This window comes from Chlamydotis macqueenii, chromosome 11 (assembly GCF_036417535.1).
Source record: "Chlamydotis macqueenii isolate bChlMac1 chromosome 11, bChlMac1.mat, whole genome shotgun sequence".
Lineage (NCBI taxonomy): Eukaryota > Metazoa > Chordata > Aves > Otidiformes > Otididae > Chlamydotis > Chlamydotis macqueenii.
Window position 1 is genome coordinate 9,891,102 of NC_141566.1, and position 17,379 is coordinate 9,908,480.

General features: G+C 43.5%; 1 long non-coding RNA gene across 1 annotated transcript; it reads left to right on the forward strand.

Annotated features, from left to right (window-relative positions):
- Positions 1–13,041: 13,041 nt before the first annotated feature.
- On the forward strand, positions 13,042–14,859 carry LOC147599384 (uncharacterized). The gene is made up of 4 exons (XR_015259811.1): positions 13,042–13,159; positions 13,488–13,566; positions 13,646–13,750; positions 14,560–14,859. It is a non-coding gene; the product is annotated as an uncharacterized LOC147599384 (long non-coding RNA).
- Positions 14,860–17,379: the final 2,520 nt, after the last annotated feature.

The window sequence follows — 17,379 nt, forward strand, 5'->3', positions numbered from 1 at the left end:
GGGGAAAGTTCCTCCAAATGAATTATTCATCATAAATAATGCATTCTATTAGTTTAGCCTTTTTTTTCTTGATTCCTTGAATTTATTTAATTGAAATTACTCACCAAATAATTTCTATGAATAATCATGGCCTGAGGATTATTTTTAAGCAGTTCATGGTGAGCATTTCATATTCCACATTCAGAATGAGAGCTGTGTCATTGAGTTGTCTTTATTCACAGAGGTCGTATATTTCTGGTTTTGCTCCAAAAAAAAAAAAAATTAGATGAGTATAAAAAAACCCAGACTTCATGTGTTCCCCAAAATTCCTCCATCAAGTTCATTCCATGAGATGTTTGTGAACAATTACTGACTAAAAAAAATTTGGGCAGTCATTTGCTGTTGTGTTTTTCACCAGGTTTCTAACACAAGTGTAATTGTGCTTTATGTATATGCACAGTATGTGCATAAGTCTGGCTGTCAGTCAGGGTCCCCTCCCTTCATGAATATTTTGAACCAGATTTGATGAAAGGCAATGACCATTAGAGATTTTAGTTTCCCGCTTCTTCAGAAGAAGTAAGTGAGTGAGAATTGCCCTAGCCAGAAGAAAACTTGCAGCTTGGCCTCGCCCACTGTTATCTATCAGAAAAATCCACATCAGAGTTTGACTCAAAATTGAAAATTTGGGTGTTGGCTGCTCACCCAGCTGCCTGTCAGGAGCTGGAAGGGAGATGTGTTCTTAGGTGTTTGCCTTGTTGTTTGCAGGCTCCTGCAATATTAAGTAATAACGGATTGGAATAGTCCTATGGTTTGAAAATGTTTTCATTTCAGATCAGACAGTCAGCATTATTTGCAGGGCTGTTTCAGTGTCCTGTTTCTGCATAGGCTCAATGTGAGTACTTTACTGTGTAACGTTATGTAGGTGCAAAAGAGGCTGTGGGACTGAGACGGTGGTTTCTGGTGTCAGAGGTGAAGCTAGTTTATGGCTAGTCACTCAACACAGTGGAGGCCAAGAAGCCACCTTGAGTTTGATAGGAAAGAAGAGAGAAGAAATTGCACTGAAAAAGCAAGCAGTTTATCTCTGAAAAGCGAGTATAATAAGTCAGAACAAAACAAAAAAAAAAAAAAAGAAAAAAGAACAGTGATGTAGCTTTTAGGAAGAAATAGTTTCTGTTCTGTTTTTCCAAGGATAGAGAAGTTAAGTCTCTGAGAAACAAGGACTTATTTTTATGACTAAAGAAAAATATTCTGTGCTTTCCTGCAATCTTTCCCACATGACTTTAGCTAGAAACTTTGCTGTCTCTGAGCAGTAATCATTTACTTGAAAAATATCCTATAATATTTCTCTTTGTGGAGGCTGGTTGGTTACAAATTATGACTTTGAAGCATGATGTATAACTCAAAACAGCATGAAAAGAAATAGATGAGACAATTAGAACTTAGGAGAATGGTGCTTGCATTAATATGTTGGGGAGGATCACTTGGAATAGAGAATTCCAAACTCTAGGGAAATCTTAAAATTTATTTGACATCTGAAGTATCTCCCTGTGTTGTTATTGCACAAAGCACAATACAAACATACATAAAATCCTGACCTAGACTTCAGCCGCTGACAAATCTCCCTTTGACTTCATGGGGCCAGGATTTCAGCTGACTTCTGCTCTGGGGAGATACACACAAGCACACACAAACTTCAGGTATCTAATACGACATTTTATGGTGAGATTTAGGTGCTCAGGTAGAAAACAGGCATACTCAGAATCTCCTCCCCTATTGACAGTGATCACATTCTGATAGTGCTTAAAATTACTTGATATCTCAATTTTTAACATTACAGTTTGCCTGGGCTTGAAGTTGTTTTCCTGGGCATCCTCAGAGCAGCCTCTGTCTTGATAGACTAATTTAAAGCAGAGCAGGGATGCGCCAAATATAGAATCATAGAATGGTTTGGGTTGGAAGGGACCTTTAAAGGTCATCCACTCCAACCCCCCTGCAAGGAGCAGGGACATCTCCAACCACAGCAGGTTGCTCAGAGCCTCATCCAACCTGGCCTGGAATGTTTCCAGGGATGGACCATCAACAACTGCCTCTCTGGGCAACCTGTTCCAGTGTTCCACCACCCTCAGTGTAAAAAAATTTTTCCTTATATCCAGTCTGAATCTACCTCCTTCTTTAAAACCGTTAACCCTTGTCCTGGTCACAACAAGCCCTGCTAAAAAGTTTCTCTCCGTCTTTCTTATCAGCCCCTTTTAGGTACTGGAAGGCCCCTATAGGTGCCCCCAGAGCCTCCTCCAGGCTGAACAGCCCCAATTCTCTCAGCCTGTCCTCACAGCAGAGGTGCTTCAGTCCTCTGATCATCTTGTGGCCTCCTCTGGACTCGCTCTAGCAGGTCCACATCCTTCTTACGTTGGAAGCTCCAGGGACAACAGGAAGGGAAGAAGTCATGATAATACTTCTGCTTTATATTGTAGTCATAGAATCATAGAATCATAGAATGGTTAGGGTTGGAAGGGACCTTCAAAGGTCATCTAGTCCAACCCCCCTGCAAGGAGCAGGGACATCCCCAACTAGATCAGGTTGCTCAGAGCCTCATCCAGCCTGGCCTTGAACGTTTCCAGGAATGGGGCCTCTACCACCTTTCTGGGCAACCTGTTCCAGTGTTCTATAACTCTCATTGTAAATTTTTTTTTCCTAATTTCCAATCTAAATCTAGCCCCCACTATTTTAAAACCATTACTCCTTGTCCTATCACAACAGGCCCTACTAAACAGCCTCTCCCCATCTTTCTTATCAGCCCCATTGAGGTACTGGAAGACCGCTATCAGGTCTCCCCGGAGCCTCCTCTTCTCCAGGCTGAACAGCCCAAACTCTCTCAGCCTGTCCTCATAAGGGAAGTGCTCCAGCCCTTTTATCATCTTTGTGGCCCTCCTCTGGACCCTCTCCAACTGGTCCATGTCCTTCTTGTGTTGGGGACTCCAGAACTGGACACAGTACTCCAGGTGGGGTCTCACCAGGGCAGAGTAGAGGGGCAGAATCACCTCCCTTGACCTGCTGGCCACGCTTCTCTTGATGCAGCCCAGGATGCGGTTGGCCTTCTGGGCCGCAAGGGCGCATTGCCTGCTCATGTTGAGCTTCTCGTCCACCAGCACTCCCAAGTCCTTCTCCTCAGGGCTGCTCTCAATCCATTCTCCGCCCAGCCTGTATTTGTGCCTGGGATTGCCATGACCCAGGTGCAGGACCTTGCACTTGGCCTGGTTGAACTTCATGAGGTTGGCACAGGCCCACCTCTCCCCCACCTCTCCAGCCTGTCAAGGTCCCTCTGGATGGCATCCCTCCCTTCCAGCGTGTCGACGGCACCACACAACTTGGTGTCATCAGCAAACTTGCTGAGGGTGCACTCTATCCCACTGTCCACGTCGCCGACAAAGATGTTGAACAGGGCCGGGCCCAGCACGGACCCCTGAGGGACGCCACTCGTGACCGGTCTCCACATGGACATTGAGCCGTTGACCACCACTCTCTGAGTGCGGCCATCCAGCCAACTCCTTATCCACCGAGTGGTCCGTCCATCAAACCCATGTCTCTCTAGTTTAGAGAGAAGGATGTTGTGCGGGACAGTGTCAAAAGCTTTGCACAAGTCCAGGTAGATGATGTCTGTTGCACGTCCCTTGTCCACCGATGCTGTCACCCCGTCATAGAAGGCCACCAAATTGGTCAGGCACGATCTGCCCGTGGTGAAGCCATGTTGGCTGTCACCAACCACCTCCTTGCTCTCCATGTGCCTTAGCATGGTTTCCAGGAGAATCTGCTCCATGACCTTGCCAGGCACAGAGGTGAGGCTGACCGGCCTGTAGTTGCCCGGGTCCTCCTTATTCCCCTTTTTAAAAATTTGAGTTATGTTCCCTCTCTTCCAGTCCTTGGGGACCTCACCAGACCACCACGACTTCTCAAATACAATAGCCAGTGGCTTGGCAACTTCATCTGCCAGTTCCCTCAGGACCCGCGGATGGATCTCATCAGGTCCCATGGACTTGTGCACGTTTAGGTTCCTCAGATGATCCCCAACCTGCTCTTTGAGTACAATGGGTGGTTCTTCATCCTCGCAGTCCCTGCTTTCACCTTCTACAGTTTGGGTGGTGGGACAAGAACTCTTGTTGGTGAAGACTGAGGCAAAAAAGTCATTGTGGTCCAGGGTGCTGAAGATATTTAGTCATCTCCCTTCTAGCTTAAATGTGAAGGGATGTCAGGGGACACCTGAATCTGTTGGACGGTCAGTGGATAAGCATGTGTCCTAACTGCCACAGATGGGAAATCTTGTTTCTTATGTGACTTCCGTCTAGTCCATTAGATTCTATGTGAAGTGGAACAGCTTTGGCAAGAGGGAGTGAGTATTTGGCCTTGATCTAAAGTGTGTGTATTTATTCCTTAACACTTGTGGCATTTCTTTCCATTGCAAAGCATATAATTTATTAATAACTGCCCATCCTTTATATTGCATCTTTTTTTTTGCATCTAGCAGTCTTTTTCCTGTACAGCAATAAAATCCTTTGCACAGCAGGAGATTTTAATGCCCACTTCATAACTGAGCAGCAAGTGAAACTGGTAGGAGAAGAGGACAGCTTAGTCACCTTTGGTAATCAGCTCTGGCTTGCAACCTTGAAAACTGTAGGCAAACCAATTTATTTGCGTACATATTTGTTCCAGAGTATTTTTGCTTTGGAACTGCTACACTGGTTAGCATTAGAGCTTTCTAACTAGAAATCTTCTTGTTGCTTTTGCAGATAGAAGTGCTTAGCTTTATTATTTCCAGCTGGTGATTCTGCTGCACTTAGAATTATCTAGGGATGAGATCGTTCCTTTGTAGCTATTTGGCTATAAACTGGTCAGTGGTCCTGATCATCTCAAGTACAAGCATTGCAATACTTTTTTTTTTTTTTTTAAGCTGTTAAGACTTTCTGAAGCCTCTCTTTCCATATTACAAATGCTTGTTTACTTTTGATAATTATTTTTTTTACTAATACATGTATCTGTTCTTTTGATAGAATGCTTTAACATCAACAGCCTACAGGTCTTATTTTGCAAATCACAGCTTACACTGTATCTGTAGCAGAATTATGCTCAAAGGTATATGCATTGCACCTACAAATTTCTCCCCAAAAAAGCATTTTTAGTTGTTATTTTTTACCGTTTTTGTAACTTTTGTATTCAGTATTATTAGTGTTTTGTACTGCAGGAACATCTAATAACATGAGCCATGGACCATGCCCTCACTGTTGTACTGTTACCTATTGTTTTGCTTATCTGTTTCTTTCTTCTGTAGAATGCAAGTATACCTGTGAGAAAGTGGTCATAGCATTTTTGTTCTATACCTTAAAAGTTTTTGTAATTTTGAGGTTTAGATCTAGAATTAGAATTGTGTGGGATGCTATATGCACAAGGAGAATGATGGCACTTGCCAGGTAGTTTACAATGATGTATTTGGGATTTCACTATCTTTTAAACTGAATGTGGAAGTGAAAGATACACCTAGCTCTGAAAGATTGGTGCAATTAGATTGACAACTTGTATGTCAGGCTTCTTGCTGGTGTCATTTAAAATAGCTGAAATGTGGTGTTGCCACTCCCTCTCCCTCCATCCCCTGAAATGAGGCTTATACTGAAATGCTGACAAGACCCTTATCTTTTGAGATGGCACCATGCACAGCTTTAAATACTGGTTATGAATGTTAATGTGTTATCTGAAAGATATTTTTTCCACATGTAGGCAGCTCAGCATAGAGTCTCAGTAATAAATTTAACAAGTTCAGGGGGAAGACACAGTATGCTTATGTGAGTATTATAATGATTGGCATTTTTGCAAACAGCGTATGATAAGTGGTGCAATTTTATTTCCAAAGTTTAATCAATAGAGAGCTCTTTGATATTGCCATGTGCTTTGCAAATAGATGCTTCCTTGTGATGACAGCAGAACAACTTCTCTATTGTGGTGTGTTTATGCTTAGGGTTTAATCAATCTGCTTCAGCGATTGCCATAAATTTTGATATTCCAAAAAATAAACAGAAGCTATAAAATCATTATGCTTCAGGGTGGCATCCTGCTGCTGCTAGCCTGGGTCATCTAATTTTACAAAGAGTTAAGAGGGTGCAAAGTCCATCACTGTGCCAAGCAGAGGACATGGGTTAGATACCATCTTGTTCCCATGTATTGTAAATCCATGCCAGCTGTTGCTTAGGAAATTGAGATGGCTCTTTGAGGGCTTTAGAAGGACTTTATCAATGTCTTGTGTGGGCTTTTGGGGAGTGAATTTCTTTTCAAATAAGAGGACTCAGAAATTACCTTCACCCCCACTACTGGGAAGCCACAGCATTACAGTATAGCTCCCCCAGTAATTTTGGTCCACATAGGTAGGCAGAAGTGGGTGAAGCTCCTCCTATGTGAGCATGAATGTTCCAGGTAGTCCAAAACCCCAGGGATGGTTCCTTTGGTGGGCCCCAGCACCTATACTGGTGCTCTTCAGGGAGGCTGAGAGGAGCAGATGATCCCTCGCCCTTCTCTGAGGCATTTCAAGCTAGCACAGAGGAGTTTAGAGAGGTGTCTGCTGGGTGAGCTTTGTTCTTGCTGAGCAGACACCAACCGCCTGTGTCTCTTTTGTTCTTGAAAACAACAGTAGCAGTTGAAAGCTGAACTTCGAAAGATCATTTCACAAACATTTGAAGGCTGGCCATGTCCATGAAGAGCTGTGGTGCCAGTACAGCTTGTCCTCCATATTGCAGCAGCCTGCACAAATTCATCCTGGCCCCACAAAACCAGTCCCAGGGAAGCCTGCTTGGAACAGATGGCGTTAACAATTTATTGGATGTGGCAGCATAAGGACACACAGTATGAACTTGGAGGTAACCTTTGGCAAGGAATTCTCTCTGTCTCTCTCATTCCTTCTGACAAAAATGTAGTAACTGGTAGGCATTTGGGAAACAAGGAAGCTGGAGCATTTCAGGTGACTTGACCTGAATTTAACAGACTGCCACTAGCGCTGATGCAAAACCTCCAGAGATGTCAGTAGGAGATGTGTGCCTGGCACGACTGCGGGGTATGACCCGGTTGGCGTTGTGCTGGGTCCTGATCTCTGCACAGAAATTCCTTTGGAGGCATGAGAGGTTACTCCAGGCTGACATCAGCACAAGATCAGGGTGTATGCATGCCGTGCATATTGGATGAGCTGTTACAGACACTTGTGAAAAAAATGGTCTTTGAAAATTTATTTTAAACACTTTTTACTTCCAGCAAGAAGATAATGTTTCAACAGCCAAATACTGCAGCTTTAGCTGTAGTTCTGGTTTTTTTTTTTTTTCACATGGACAAAAGATTAAAGAGAATGACCTAAACAGCAAAGGGTTTTTTCTCCTTTTTATATATTTTTATTATGTGCTGCATGTGTGTGTGTGGGAGATCTGGATATGTCCATATATGTATATGTATATGGACATGTGTTTGTTTAAATAACACGTTTTCCTTTGCTGTCCCTAGCCAACATTAATTTCTGTGCTGCCTTTGTAAATATGCCGTAATGGCTGATTCCTTTGGATTCTTTGTGCTATCTTTGCTTATGCTGAATAGCAGCCGACGCTTTAATTGGGATGACTGAGCTGAGTGCATTTGCCTTTGGAATTGGACACTTTTCAGTGTGAAGAGAGGGTACCGCAGGCTGACTCTTCTGTCTTTATCCTCAATCAAAACTCCATTAAATCAAACTTGTAGTCTGTAGCAAGGGACATTCTCCATTGCATTGAAATGCATGGGAAAGACTGGAGACTCGCAGTTTTTAAGGTTAATTAGATCCTGAAAAGGAGAATTAACTGAAGTTGTTTTCCCTATCTTTTTTCCTATTTTTAAAGAGCCTTTTAATTACCTCCATCTCTGTTGGTGTACTCATACACACTTTTCCCTTTATAGGAAAAATAGCGTGTACTTTTGAGTTTATTAAAAACCTTTTGACAGAATGTTTCCACTAATTCTTATTTTTAACTAAAATGAACACAGTGTTACATTGTGTTAAAATTTATGCGTCAGATCTTCCTATATATTAATATGAGCCAGGCAGTTAATCTTTATTTATGTTTAACTGAGCACTAACATTATTCACTGCTTCGGTACTAAATGAGAATTTGATTTTCAGTTGGCTACATCATGTTTGGAAAATAAAGGAAGGAACAGTTTAAGGCATGACCATTCAAAAATTCTTTGGTAGAGGTGGTGGTTGTAGCAACAAAGTTTTTTTCCAGGCTCCTATTACATACCTGCTGTGGACCCTACTGTTGATTCAGAAAGGTAAATAATATTCTTTTCAACTCTGTTTGGAAAGTTGCCTTTGGCTGCATGAAAACATGCTTCTTTTATTGATACAGGAGCAATAGTTAAGCGATCTGCTCATGTGCAGATAGAAAAATTACTTCTAATAATGGCCTTAAAGAGGGCTCTCCAAGCCCTCTGCCAGCACAGCCAGGCTCCTTGCAGGAGACCACGCAAAGTTTGAGGCAGTAGAAAACTCTTGGCTGCAGTCAGTCTTATAACTTCTTTTGCATATATCCCCAAACTTCTTTCATCTTTGTGTGGCTGAAAATAGAGCTCTTTTTAATGCTTACTCTTCTTATGTCAGTATACATGAAGAATGGAATGTAATGTAGGAGGGAGACGACATCTTGTTCTTTTACTCAGTTTTAGTTGAATTGATTTTGCAGATAAGAAAAGCTGCATTCATAGTCCTCCTCCCCATTCCAGGTTTCCTTGTGTTACATTCACTTCCAGCCTTTTCCCCCACATCCCTTTAAAGTGTACTGTGTATTCAGTTACTTAAACTCTTAGCAATGATCCAGGCATGAGGTGGCTTGAACAAGTTCAAGAAAGGCACTGTGATTTCAGAAATCGTATGACCCTTCTCATTCTAATGAAGTTCCTTGCTCCGTGTTAGATTAAAGCAGTTTTCTGTGCCTTCTTTATTGTTGCTGTACAACACACTTCAGCCATGAAAGACCAATGTTCTCGATGGATTGCAGGATTTTCTTCCTGATTGTTTTTTTTCTGTTCCTATGATCTCTTTCTTCTCATCTCAGCTCTAGGTTTCAGATCTGCTGTACTGAATGTAAAATGTCTGGCAAGAGCAGGACTGAACAGAGACTGACAAGATAGACTTCTAATCAATCATGTTACAAAAAAAAAAAAAAAAAAGTAGTCAAACTGGAAGAGACACAGAGGAGGGACTGCTGCAGGAATGCAAAAGAAAAATGGAGTGAAGTCCATTTTAAGAGACCAACTTGGAGATTCTGTGGTTATAAAAAATAATCAAATGCTGGAACTGGAAGCTGTGTCAGTGAAAAACAGTGCTGAAGCTAATTGTTCTGGTGTGATGCAGAGGTGAGCTGATATCTCTGTGGTGTTTATGAGCTAGTGCATGCTGCACTTTGTTTCTTGGAATAGGTTGAGGATTTCTGCAGCATATGGCAGAAAGGCAGTCCCAGGATTGTTCTCTTTTTTTGTATATATGGAGATGCTGAAAACTAGGAGATACCGATGCCTCTTTTGTTCTCTTCCTCTGGCCCTAGTGGCAGTGTGGCCCAGTCTTCTGCCATCACTAAGCCCCATGTACTCTCCTGTTAGGGACCCTCAAGGCCACAACGTGGTGATTCCCAACTGGGCAAATGGAAGCGAGCAGAAGCTAATGTAAGAACACAGGTCCCTGAGTTTGTCTTGAGGTTCTACTATTCTATTTACGTGATCACCCATAGGTTACATTGCTAATAACCTACCTGAGATGCTGAATGAAGGCAGTCATACAGTCAATCGGACTTAGCTTCAGAAATTATCGTGACCACTACTAGAGCTGAGAGTTTCACTTTTCCATTCTAGTCTATGTTTTACAAGCACAGATTTGGTGTGCCAAAGAGGCAGACTGGAAGGCTCTTCTGAGCATGTAAGACTTCAGTCTCCTATACGGTGTTGTGATCTGCTTTGCTTTGGATCCTTAGAGAGAAACGCCAAGTAGCTACAAAGAGCTTGCAAACAGGGTCGATGCGTGGTTCTGCTACAGTGTTTCCTTCACACTTAGGTATTTCACACCTGATGTCACCTAAGAGTTCTTCAACACAGCCTCATTTGACAAATCCTCAGGCATCCAGGAAAGTTATTGATTTCAGTCAACTTACAGTGCACTCTCAAATCTTGGTGTTCTCATTTACATAGCTTTGGGGTTCTGCCATGTCAAAACAAACAGGCATCAGTTGACGCAAATAGATACAAACAGGTTAACCAGAGGTACAAAGCGGTGAGGTATGGGTATTCACAATTAATTGGTGGCTTTTAATGGAAGCTGAGTCATGGATTCCCCCTGTGGCTTTGAAACTGCCAGCAAAACAAAGTGCTGGGCTTATTTGACCTTTAATGCAGTACTAAGGTTGTTATTAGTGTAGCGCCCAGGAACCTTGACTGTGGCTCAGATGCCTCTCGCTCTAGACATGGGAAAACACTGAGTAAGATGGTCATTGCCCCAAGTGCAACTATCGAGCGAAGCCAAGATTCCTTAACATCATCAATATCAGAACAGCCTCCAAAGAGAACAAAACCAATCTCCTTTGAAATATATACATGTTTTTGCTGATTTTGGAAAACAAGTTGTTTGGATTTCATACAAGGGAGTGTCTGATAATTAGTCACTTTTATACAAAGTCAAGATGTAATTATGTAATTACTGAGTGTCAGAAGAAACTATTTTAACAGAGCTTAGCAAGTTATGAAGCTAAACCTATCCTCTTCTGGCATCTCCTGAAAGTAGTATATTACCTTGCTAACAGGCAAAATGTCATCCAAGCAGATGAGCTGAGGTAGGCAGCCAGAGTACCGTGGCCAGGTTCATCAAGTGTGTTTTCTGAGGTCAAAGCTCCTGGAAGGCAGAGTAACAGAGGTGCTATGTCCTGAGCTTCTGAGGCTACCACCTGCTAATTGGATAGACTGTCTCTGCCTTAGCGCTGATCAGAGTTAATGCCCAAGATCAAAAGTTAGCTCGATGAAGATAAATTTGCAGCATGAAAGAATTCATCATGTAATTAACTTACAGAAATACAGAATAAGCAAAGCATTGATATTATGTAGGTATGCGTAAGAGTGTAGCGAGGCGAGATCCTGAGGCACTCACTGAATCTGAACAGTAAGGGTCCTAATATCTGTTTGAAGTTATAGGCTGTAAAGAGCAGAGGAGGGAGGACTCCTGCAGCTAAATTGTATCCTTGTTAGCTATTCCAAATACATTAAAATTCCTCCCTCAAATTCTCTAGAAATGGTCCCACATCCCCAGAACACACCACAAGACTTTCTGATGGCTGCATGATCTTTTCGGAGATTCTGAGGGAATTAGCACATCACCATAAGAGCATGTAAAGGAGGCAAAACTGGCTCTGCCTGCCACCTTCTGTGATATAGGGGACTCTGTCTGTGAAAAAAAAAAACAGAGAAAGTCCTACCACAGAGGTAGGAATGGGGAAGCACAGTGCTGGAGATACTACTCTTCCCCATTAAGCTGCAGCCTTTTCTTTCATTGCCAGTGAAAATTTACTGTCTTCCAGCTGAGTACCACTCATCTCTTTCCTGAAGGCCTCCTTCACTCAATAAGGGTGAGAACTTATAAATCATGTAAGCTGCTGAAACATGTATGTTATAGTAATTTTTCGTTTTACAGTAGTCAGCAAAGTTTTTCCAATCCCCTTTCTTTCTATTCAGACATTTTGGGATATATGGCAGGTGAAGGCTTTCGAAATAGCATGCAATCTAACCAGGAGACATGGGAGAGCTTTATTTAAAGCAAGTGTATGCACACACACCTCCTACGTACACAACCTCCTTTTTGCCCATAGGAAAAGAAACATGTCCTGTTTGCATGCGTTACACATTCAGGGCATCAAACTGTGATCAGCAGGATAAGGCTAGAGAGTCCAGAAATCATTGCTTTCTGCCACAGAGCATCCTGGTGGGATGTAAGACCACAAAGAAGCCCTCATGGAGACTGCTGAGGAGGTCTATGCTATCCAGGTAGAGCACACCATCCTCTGAAAGGCAGCAGAATGCTTACGCAGAGGATGAGAGTCTATCTACCTTCTAAGGTAGTATATTCTAAGGTAGATAGAGCCAAGCTAGGATCTCCTAGGAGCATTCTGTGGTGTGTGTGTTCTGCTACTTCATTAGCTGTACTCAGTGTAGCTTCAGTGCTCTGACCTTCGATGGCCTGTTAGCATGAGGCTTCTTCCAGTTATTTTCCTAATTTACTTCTTCCTGATCATGTAGCCTGTAGCAGATGCCCACCACAATGTCACCCACTGTGGGCTGCCTTCTAATCCTGGCCCATAAGCTGTCAGCTGGCTCACTGTTTGTCCCAAGGCACAGCTCCATGCACCCCATTTGCTCTGTCACATCAAGGGCAGCTCTCCCTCCTTGCTATCTTGGCCTGTCCTTCCTGAAGAGCAGGATCCATCCACAGCAGCCCTCCATGGCAGCTGACCCCTCAGAGCTAGTGTACCGCATTGCTGTGATCCCAGCAAGACCACAGCCCAGCCCAGGACCTCTAATGCCTCGTCTTTGTTCCCATGCTATGTGCTGTAGTGTACAGGCTCTTGCTAGGAGCTGTTACGAACCACTATGAACCAGCACTAAGGTGTGCACCCTGCCCGAGGACCCTGCCCCAGCCGCAGAGCAGGTGCAACAGAGGCCTACCAGCCCCGTGAAGACTGCTTTACTTCCACAGTGCTTTCCAGTCCTAACAAACCACTTGACACCAAGGGGCAGATATCTCCTGATGGCTCAGAGACATCTGCCCTGGCGCCTTGGTTACAATATGCTGCGCTCAGACAGCTATGTGAGTCAAGGTGCGTTTCGGTGTTGTGTTTCACACGTGTACCAAGTACACAGAATTCAGCAAAACCATGACCTAAGCCCTCTGCATAGCACACATAAGCAGCAGGCTCAGCCTTCAGCACTGTGTGGTGCATACTAATGACTTGTTTTCATCATTCCAGGGCATGGGAACTGCCTCTGCGTGCGTCGGCGTCCTCGGCCGTTCCTCGCGTGGTGTTTGGAACTTGCACTACAGCAGCTTCACTTGGCGTGCTGGCTGCCAGCTCTCAAGGGACCTGCAGAGGTTTAGGTAGGTTACAGGTGATTGCATTTACAAGGGAAAAAAAAAAAAGAAACTATCACTTATTCAGAAGGCTGTATATAGGATTGATGATAAGTAAGATTTTGCTTTTTTTTCCTTAGTGTGCAGACACCTTTTCGATAACTTCTCTTTTGCCTTGAGGTGAGATAGGCTGTCCTCTACGCTGGCAATATGATGCTATGAAGCTGGCAGTCTTGCCTTTACACTGCTCCACACTAAATGTAGGCCAAACAGATGGGGAAAAAACATCTGAAAAGGGAGAAAGTTGGGCCATTCTGTTTTCCCTTCCCCATTTTCTGTCTGCTCTTTTCCTCAGGTCTTTTGCCCTGGTACAAATGCAGGTAAAACCCTCCGAGTCTCAACTAGCAAAATCAAGAGAGCCGTGGGCTCAGTCAGTACATATCAGGTCTAATTTCTCTTTTATCTCTACTCGTATTCCAGACAAGTCTTCCATGTTTTCTACTCCATTCGTAGGGTCACTGATTAATAGCCAATTATTTCATGCCCTAAGGAAGATTTGGGAAAGAAGTTCCTGGGAAGAGTCAACTTGTTTCAGGAACTGAGACTAATATTCAGTAGGTGAGATGTTTCCCTTTGCTCTCCTTCTTAACACTGTCCCACCCCAGCACAAGGCTGAATTTATTGCTGTAATAGGTATGGTTCAGATAGAGCATAATAGTTTCCCTGAGGTTTTTTTGCTTCTTCAAAAAAAGTGAAGGTTTAGCCAGGGCATCATGGCAAAATTCCAGTTAGGTAATTAAATTCTGCTTACTGAAAATTGCCCTTTTAAAATCTGTCCCAGAATACAATCTGCTTTTCCTGTGACCACTTTAAAAGAAGTAATTCATTTTAACTTCACAGTTATCCGAATTCTGAAGCCTGCTGAAATTATCCTTGACTGCCTGAACCAGAACATGCAGTTCTATCTGAGGTATCTAAAGCTACATTTTTGCATGCTTAATTGTTGTTGTCTGAATTCTTGTTTGGATACAGTTCATGTAGACTCAACCCGTTTACCAAATAGGTCGGATTCTGCTGACTAGCAGGAGCAGACAAAATTATTTGCATGGGGAAAGCAAACAGTATTTAAAGCTGTATTTTTAATAACAAGTAGAGTAGACCATGAATAAACTCAATTTGTGCATCGAGGGCCATTTTTCTTGTGCAAAAATATGATCGTGAAAGGCTGAAAGATAATCTGAGGTGTGCAGTCTGGAAAAGCAATCCAAAACAGATGATCCGCAGTATAAATTACTGTGATTTAGTTTTTTAATTTTCTTGTGCTGCTTAAATTTATTATTGTTTATCCATTTGATAGATTGCATTTAATTTCAGTATGAGAGCTTCAGGATAAGTGTTTGATGCTAATGGTTGGAAATTATTCTTAGGCAGAAAGCCAATGTGCCACAGCCATGTTCCATTTCTGCCCTCCGAGCTGTATTTAAGGGACCTTCTGCTGCCCTTGGGGTATGTTTTACACAGGAAGCTTAAAGCCTAGTGCGGGTCTGCAGCTGACTCACTGGAGCGAGGGAAAGATGGCTTTCCCACTCTTCTGTTCTCTTTGGCAAGAAAACCAAATAACTGAATTACTGGCCCTTCAACTGTGCTCAGTACAGGTGCTTCAAAATCCCATTGTATTGGACCTCTAAGAGGAAACGTAAATTGATAAAGAAAACAAATGTATTGAACTGGTCTATTATGTTAATAGTATGTGTTCTGGTTTTTTTAGTGAGGGGGAGGCCTAAGGTGGTAGCTTCTGTAGAAAACTGCTAGAAGTCGCTCCCCTTTGTTCAGTGGACTCGGCCGGGCCTAAGGCGGACCCGCTGCTGGCCAAGGCCGAGCCAATTGGTAGCAGAATGTTCAATGATAACGCCTCTGTGATAACGTATTTAAGAAGGGGAAAAGAGAAAAAAAAAAAAGGAGAAGATGTGAAGCAGCTGAGCGGGGGCAGAGAGAGGGAGGCGCAAGCCTTGTGGGCCTTGCAGGCTTCACCCTCTGGCCTCCCACCAGGCAACCGACTCGGCCCAACTCGGCCCGGCCTGGCTGCAAGAAGTGGAGAGGAGATGAGAAGTGAATAAGATGTATGTAAAAAGGATCCTGAGAGGCGTCTGCCAGCCTGTTGTGAGGAACGGCTGCAGACGCCAAGGTCAGTTCAGAAGGAGGGGGAGGAGTAATGCGTCTTCTGGCCAAGATTCCCCTGCAGCCCATGGTGACGACCATGGTGGAGCAGGTTGTCCCCCTGCAGCCCATGGAGGTCCATGGAGGAGCAGAGACCCACCTGCAGCCCATGGAGGACCCCACGCCGGAGCAGGTGGAGGCCTGAAGGAGGCTGTGGCCCATGGAGGGCCCACTGGGGCAGCTGTTCTAAAGGGACTGCACACCGTGGAAGGGATGACCCACGCCGGAGCAGTCTCATGAAGGACTGTGGCATAGGGGAGGGACCCCACGATGGAGCAGAGGAGGAATGCGAGGAGTTCTTCCCCCAACAATGACGCAGCGGTGTAAAACAACGCATGATGAACTGACTGCGATCCCCATTCCCTCTTCCCCCTGTGCTGCTCGGGGTGGGGGGAGAAGGTAGTAGAGATAATGTTAAACCTGGGAAGAGGGAGGGGTGGAGGGAGGTTATCTTGTTCCCTGTCTCATTCTCCTGCTAGTTTTAGAAATAAATGAATACTTTTCCCCAAGTTGAGTCTGTTTTGCCCGTAAGGGTAACTTTAAGGATTTCTCCCTGTCCTTATCTCAAACCTGCAGCCATTTTCCTTATATCATCTCCCCCTATTCTCTCTGAGGGTGAGGGGAGCAAGAGAGAGAGACTATGTAGTCTGGTCCCAATCGGGGCTGAACTACGACAGTATGCTACTACCTGAGTAAGTGGAATGACTATCACTGGTCTTCTAAACAGCTACATATATGTAAGACATCTACTGCTTGACTGGTCACATGAAAAAAAAACACAATACAAAAGGCCCACCCACAGGAGCCTACTAGAGTCATAAATTAAGGCAGATTTTCCTTCCTTGTTTATTTTTATCTCTGGAATAGAAAATCAAAGTGAACAGATAAATCCATTACAGGGTTAAAATTAAAATTACCAAAGAATCTATGCAGCACATGGAATATTGGGGCTGATCAGGTAGAGCCTAACTGCTTTGTTCCACTTAGATCTCCATATGCATTGACTTGAACTTTGAATTTCCTACTCTCTATCGATTTTTGTTACTTGCACATATGTTTTACATATTTATTTAGGGCTAAATTCTATTTGTTTCACTATGGTTTTAAGACTTAATAGCAGCTAGGACTGTGATAAGCATCCTAACAGATTTTAGACTGCTTTATTATGGTCATTATTCTGCATTGTTCTTCCGCATTGGAGTACTGCATCCAGCTCTGGAGCCCCCAACATAAGAAGGATGTGGACCAGTTGGAGTGAGTCCAGAGGAAGCCACAAAGATGATCAGAGGGCTGGAGCACCTCTCCTATGAGGACAGGCTGAGACAGTTGGGGCTCCAGTTCAGTCTGGAGAAGAGGAGGCTCCGGGGAGAGTGGCCTTAGAGTGGCCACTTAGAGTGGCCTTCCAGTACCTAAAGGGGGCCTTGCAGCAAAAACAGGGAGAAACTCTTCAGCAGGGCCTGTTGTGTGAGGATGAGGTGCAATGGTTTTAAAATATAAGGAAGCAGATTCAGACTGGACATAAGGAAAAAATTTTTTACACTGAGGGTGCTGAAACACTGCCCCAGGTGGCCCAGAGAGGTGGCAAATGCCCCATCCCTGGAAACGTTCAAGGCCAGGCTGGATGGGGCTCTGAGCAACCTGATCTGGTTGGGAATGTCCCTGCTTCTTTCAGGGGGGTTGGACTGGATGGCCTTTAAAGGTCCCTTTCAAATCAAACTATTCTATGATTCTATATTTACACATGCATATCAAGATCCAAAATATTTTGAGGCAAAGCATTCAATTGTGCAAAATAAATAGGTCCATGTGAAAATGTAGCTGAGGTAAATCCCTGTACTTTACCCAGTGGAGAAAGCTTATTTAACAACCAAGGATTTGATTCTTACTTTTTATGTTAGGCTGGTTTCTCTACTTGTTTCTTGTTAAAATTGTTATCTTACTGTCCTTTCGTATTTATGTGTCTACAGGGTAATAAATAGCTATTGAAATGAGGCTGTCATCATGACTGTGTGTGCATTTATTTCACTCCA